Consider the following 6,833-nt stretch of genomic DNA (forward strand, 5'->3'; position numbering starts at 1 on the left):
CAATTACTTTTAAGTTAATAAATATAAGGAGTGTGAAGCGCCCAGGCAGGCTGTCCCGATGATAGTGGACACTGGTGGGGCTAAGTGGGCGTCCTTCTCCTTTTTTAAGGTTTCTTTTCTTTATGTGGTTTCCTTATGTAGTTCCTTATGTAGTTCCTTATTCATTATATAAATAGTCTCATGAAAGGTTAAAATTTTACCTCAGGTAGCCAGCAAGTAGGGTTTCTTAGCCAAATCGTCGCCAATGTAATAAAGTATAATGGTAGTCACAAGGTAAATCCAAGTAGAGATTTATTTAGAAGTTACAGGATCATAGTTGTTGGTTACAAGCAGAATGATGGTTGGTTCAAGATCAATTCAAGCTGGTTCAAGGCCCCACCAGGAGCTGCATCTTCACAGCTCAGCCCACTCACACCAACAGTCACTCTTCCAGTCCACCAGGCATACAAACATTCCACACTGTCATCAAGCATTCTAAGGTTCCATACACACACACAAGCATACTGGCCGAGCTGCTGTAAATGTAAGCACAACAGAGATACTATGAAACGGGTATTTATTTTCCTTTTATTTTAATTTAAGACTACGTTTGAATTTATTCAACTATATTGACACTATACACAATACTGTTCGAGCATGGACTCTCACCGGGACACCACATTTTCAAGATTTTAGTGATGAATTGATAGAACCAAATCCACACTCTTTGTACTTATATGCATTACCTGGCTATTAACATCTAAACTACTGAATGCCCAATACACTGAAGAACTTAGGATACAGCGTTTTATATAATGTTTGTTCATGATACAAAGGATACATTCATCTGTATTTGAAGAATTGCATAATCTTAGCTAACACAGTAACATATTGGTCTTTTTCTGTATATTAGGGTCCAACCTTCTTTAGCTTTACAGGGACCTACTCCCATTGGGTTTTACCATCCCAAAGATGTGTCAGTGTCCAAGATCGTCCATGTACTCAACCTGAAAGACCACAAACATTTTGCCCCTATGCTCCACCATCAGCTTCACCTAGAAACCAAGCCACACAGATCCTCCTTCTTCTGGATGGCCCAACAGAGGACCAACTCTTTCCATTCTACAGCAGAAACCCGCACTGGCTTCCTTGTAGTCCCCTCCACTGTACATTCTTTGTAGTATGTCTGTAAACTTTACTGTCCACTGCTTTCTCCTCCACTAGCTGTAAGGCAGCACTTCAGCCCGCGCTTCAACCAATTGGCCCACTCTGGCCTCCCTAGGAATATCCGCTGGGATTCACAACTGTGACCCTCATTAGGTTGTTGAGCATCTCAAAGCCTTAATGCATCCTGATCATTAAAGAGACTTATCTCTACCCAAGTCATTATAGACACTATTTCCAGCTAAGAATTTTTATTTGACAGGTTAATACATTCTGGATGTGGGAGTGTTGTTTTGCTTCCTTTGATCAAATTAGATGAAAACAAAGTAAATTAAAGATTTAAAGACGAAAAGTTGAGGACTGGTGGCACTATCTGTGACCTGGAGTGATGTGGTCACCCTACTGATCATGGCCTCACTAGAGATGTCCTTAAGCACAGCCACACTGATAAAGAAGAAAAAAGTTCCTTCAAATGTACCTCCCATCACTGTCCTTTGCCTGCAGTAATTTGTAATTTGTAATTTGTAGGGGTATTTATAGAGCGCAACGGTCGCTCCGGAAGGAGCATCTTGGCGCTGATTTCCTGGTAGGATAACAAATTACTTCCTAAAGGCTGAAAAATTAGATGGCTGCCATGATGTAGTCATCGGGAAGATTAAAGATCCAGGTTTTTAGTAATTTCCTGAAGGGTTTTTCTTGGGTTAGGGACCTCAGGTTTTTGGGCATGAGGTTCCAGGCTTTTGTGGCAAGGTAATTTAAGGTTTTGCCACCTTTGGTTTTCAGATTGAACCTTGCAGGAAGGATTAGATTGTCATTGGAGGAGCGCAGGGATCTGCTGGGGTTGTAGTGAGGGAAACGCTTGTTGAGGTATTTCGGGCCGGAGGTATTAATGCAGTGCTCTCAACTTCTGCTCAGTCTTTAAACCTTCAAACTTTCCAGTCTATCGTCTACCATATGTACAGCTCAGGTCACAATTGTAATCTTTTCCCAAAGATCCATATGGGATATGTTGATATAGCATGGCAATGTTTGCTCTCCTGCAGTTAAGTGTGAATTCACCAGAATGCCCCTCTCATGCCATTCCTTTCTCTTTTCAGGGAAGGACCATGCTGGGCTAGAAAGACTTCCCTCGCCTTTCTTTATTCCAGACAGGTTAAAGCCTAAAGAATCAATGAATAAACACAGACATTCTCTCTCACATGTTGACTGCCAGGGAGGGCACCGTGGGTAAGTTACTTGGTAGCCCAGGGCCAACCTCCTGTAGTGTGGCCAGGAGCTAAATGCACCTGCAATATCTTGAAGCGGTCACCACCAATCACAAGGCCTCTCACCTCCACCAGATAGCCCCCTCATTCTTGGCTTTGAAAAGTTTACAGGTGCCCTAGTACAAGATACATTTGCACTAGGTATTTCATACATGTCATCCCTCCGGATTCAGGCTGGAGGCTACTGACATCAAGCCTAATCTTCCAATTCATGTTGCAGAAATCCGATTTTAATGAATCTGCTGTAAACTGAGAAGATAGGTCAATAATTACAACAAAGGTCTGCCCAGTAGTTGTCAGAGCACTATCCTGAGCCCACCCTCAAGCCAGATGTGAGTCTTATATAGGTTTAAATGTGGGGCAAGGCTGGGCCCAGTGGTTCGGGTGTTGCAATAAGTTTGTGCACAGTTGAGTTTACTGTAGGTTATGCGTAGTTATATTCAAGCTGTTCTTCTGTAACACTAATGCAGGAAGGCTCTCGAGCTCTAGATTCCATTATTTTGTTTCTAACTGGGAGCTGGGTTTGGACAAATGATGCCAGGCAGGGGAAACATCATTCACTACGAAGGCATTACCACGCGTAACGTTTACTACGGTTCAATTACCACGCAAACGCCTTTTCAACGCAGGTGCATTCCACGACCGTCTTTACCACGCAAGTTTCATTCCTTCAGTTTTCGTTCATTCGTCCTGCGTGTACGTCATTAGGTTAAAGGTCCAATAAAAAAAGGGGGATGGGGAGGTTGGGGGGGGGTCTCCCCCCCCCAAAAAAAACAAGCAGATTTTAAAAAATAAAGATGAAAACTTACATAAAAAACGCTATTAAGTGCCTCTGTCGTTCAAGGAAAGAGCCTCCCCAACGACGTGGCGTGTACGTCATTATAGAAGTCCTTTTTTTCAATTTTGCAAGAAGTGTTTTGACGCTTGTTAGGTCTCGCCTGTCGATGCGCATGCGCATCGAGCAAGCGAGACTATGGGGGCTCATCTACTCTTTATCTAACTTGCAAGGAATCGTGGCGATTCCTTGCAGTGCCCGTGACTTTTAAGCTCAATGCGCATGCGCATTGAGCTTAAAAGCGCGTGCACATGGCCCCAGCCGCCTGCCTTGCCTACTCTCCCGCCCCCTCACTTTTTGATTGCACGGCCGCTAGGCCGTGCCTCCCCTACTCCTCCTACTCTCCTCCCGTCTGTTCCCGCACTCCTCCCACACCCCCGCTCCGCCCCCTCACTCTCTCTGCCCCCTCTAAAAAGAAATACAAAACAAGCGCTACCCGTTCTAACATTGAAGACTTTCTAAAAAAATATTATATTATATATACGTTTCTGAAGAGAGGAATGTTCCGTTCTGCCGCAAACTCCAAAGTGGCCAATCTGTGCTGGATCTAAAGTGCTGACTCCGCCCCGGGCGTGTGTTCTTTTGTTGCTATTGTAACGCCGAGTCAGGCCCCCGGCTCAGGGTTGATTCCCAGACGTGGCTCCATGCAGTGCGGGGCATTGCAGCTCTTGCCGGAACCGACTCTGTCGCATTTCTCCTCCCCCCTCCCCTCTCTTCCCTCCGTCTTGTTCTCCCCTGGCATATATTTGCTACTCACGGGCTGTGTTATCCTCTTCCGGTCTGCCTCTCCCCACCTCACCCCCCACCCCACCCCAATCCCCCGCCCGCCTTCCCAGCCCATGCCGTCTTCTTCCAGCCCACAGTCGCCCCTTCAAGGCCGTGTTTCGAAGCTGTGGCCGCCTCTCTCCCGGTGAACGCACTTGGATGTTACGGTGTGACTAGAGCGCCATGAACACATCCCCTCTCTGGCCCATGACGTAAGCTGGATTCCTTGGACGGACCACAGTGTGCTCGTGCTGCTGTCTCCATGTGGCTGTTGCTTAGCGACATGGCAGATTTCGCTTCTCAGCAGACAAGAGCAATGGACGTTTGCAGCACCACAGGCAACTTGCAGGGAGGCTCGCGCACTTCAAGGGGTCTCTTTGATGGTTCAAGGTAGGTTTTTATTATCTGAAACCTCCCGTGTATCTGCTCCCCTAGCATTAGATTGCTTTACTAACCTCTCTCTTGTGGGAAGCTGCACACCGCTTCCAATTCATCACTTTCTTCCTTCCCCAACCTGCATCACGACTCGCAGTGACCACAGTCCCCCAGCACTTGTCTCCATCCCCACACTCGTAGTGAACCATTCCACTCGCAGTGACGGGATCTGCTCGTCGATATATATCTCACATTGCCAGGGAAGTTTCCAGGCACTAAGCATAGTAGATAAATGAAAACATCTGTATAGTGCCCTTAGAGGAAACGATCCCTACGTTCTATTCATTGGAGCGACTGCGGGTTAATAGGTGTGACGTCATAAATACGGCACTCAGTTCATTTAGACATGTTGGCGCCAAAAGCTTTGTGCACTAGCGTCTCGGGAATACTGCAATCTAGCGCTCAACGAGGCCGGACAGCTGTGCTTCATCCTCTCGAGCACAGACCATATGCACAAACACAGGGGCAACCCTGACACCCAAAAGCTCACTTACGTACATTTGTAGTAAAATCATACATTTTTAAGGTAGTAAACTCACTCACTCACTCACCCTCACTCATCCCACACCCTCACTCACCCTCACTCAACCCCTCACCCTCATTCACCCTCAACCACTCACCCTCAACCCCTCACCCTCAACCCCTCACTCTCACTCATCCTCACTCACCCTCAACCCCTCACCCTCACTCACCCTCACCCTCACTCACCCTCATCCACCCTCAACCCCTCACCCTCACTCACCCTCACCCTCACCTTCACTCACCCTCAACCCCTCACCCTCACTCACCCTCAACGCCTCACCCTCAATCACCCTCAACCCCTCACCCTCACCCACCTTCACTCACCCTCACCCTCACTCACCCTCACTCACCCTCACCCTCACTCACCCTCACCCACCCTCAACCCCTCATCCTCACTCACCCTCAACCCCTCACCCTCACTCACCCTCAACCCCTCACCCTCACCCTCACTCACCCCCACTCACCCTCAACCCCTCACCCTCAACCCCTCACCCTCACTCACCCTCACCCTCACTCACCCTCAACCCCTCACCCTCACTCACCCTCAACCCCTCACCCTCAACCCCTCACCCTCAATCCCTCACCCTCACTCACCCTCACCCTCACTCACCCTCACTCACCCACACTCACCCACACTCACCCTCACTCACACTCACACTCACCCACCCTCACTCACCCTCACCCTCACCTTCACCCTCACTCACCCTCACCCACCCTCACTCACCCTCACTCACCCTCACCCACCCTCAATCCCTCACCCTCACTCACCCTCACCCACACTCACCCACACTCACCCACACTCACCCACACTCACCCTCACTCACCCTCACTCACACTCACCCACCCTCACTCACCTTCACCCACCCTCACCTTCACCCACCCTCACTCACCCTCACTCACCCTCACTCACCCTCACCCTCACTCACCCTCAACCCCTCACCCTCACTCACCCTCAACCCCTCACCCTCACTCACCCTCAACCCCTCACCCTCACCCTCACTCACCCCCACTCACCCTCAACCCCTCACCCTCAACCCCTCACCCTCACTCACCCTCACTCACCCTCAACCCCTCACCCTCACTCACCCTCAACCCCTCACCCTCACTCACCCTCAACACCTCACCCTCAATCCCTCACCCTCACTCACCCACACTCACCCACACTCCCCCACACTCACCCTCACTCACCCTCACTCACCCTCACTCACACTCACACTCACCCACCCTCACTCACCCTCACTCACCTTCACCCTCACTCACCCTCACCCTCACTCACCCTCAACCCCTCACCCTCACTCACCCTCAACCCCTCACCCACCCTCAACCCCTCACCCTCACTCACCCCCTCACCCTCAACCCCTCACTCACCCTCACTCTCACTTACCCTCACTCACCCTCAACCCCTCAGCCTCACCCTCACTCACCCTCAACCCCTCACCCTCACTCACCCTCAACCCCTCACCCTCACTCACCCTCACTCACCCTCACTCACCCTCACTCACCCTCAACGCCTCACCCTCAACGCCTCACCCTCAACGCCTCACCCTCAACACCTCACCCTCAACGCCTCACCCTCACTCACCCTCAACACCTCACCCTCACTCACCCTCACCATCACTCACCCTCAACACCTCACCCTCACTCACCCTCAACCCCTCACCCACCCTCAACCCCTCACCCTCACTCACCCCCTCACCCTCAACCCCTCACTCACCCTCACTCTCACTCACCCTCACTCACCCTCAACCCCTCAGCCTCACCCTCACTCACCCTCAACCCCTCACCCTCACTCACCCTCAACCCCTCACCCTCAATCACCCTCAACCCCTCACCCTCACTCACCCTAACCTTCACTCACCCTCAACCCC

The sequence above is a fragment of the Lissotriton vulgaris genome, chromosome 5 (genome assembly GCF_964263255.1).
Source record: "Lissotriton vulgaris chromosome 5, aLisVul1.2, whole genome shotgun sequence".
Taxonomy (NCBI): domain Eukaryota; kingdom Metazoa; phylum Chordata; class Amphibia; order Caudata; family Salamandridae; genus Lissotriton; species Lissotriton vulgaris.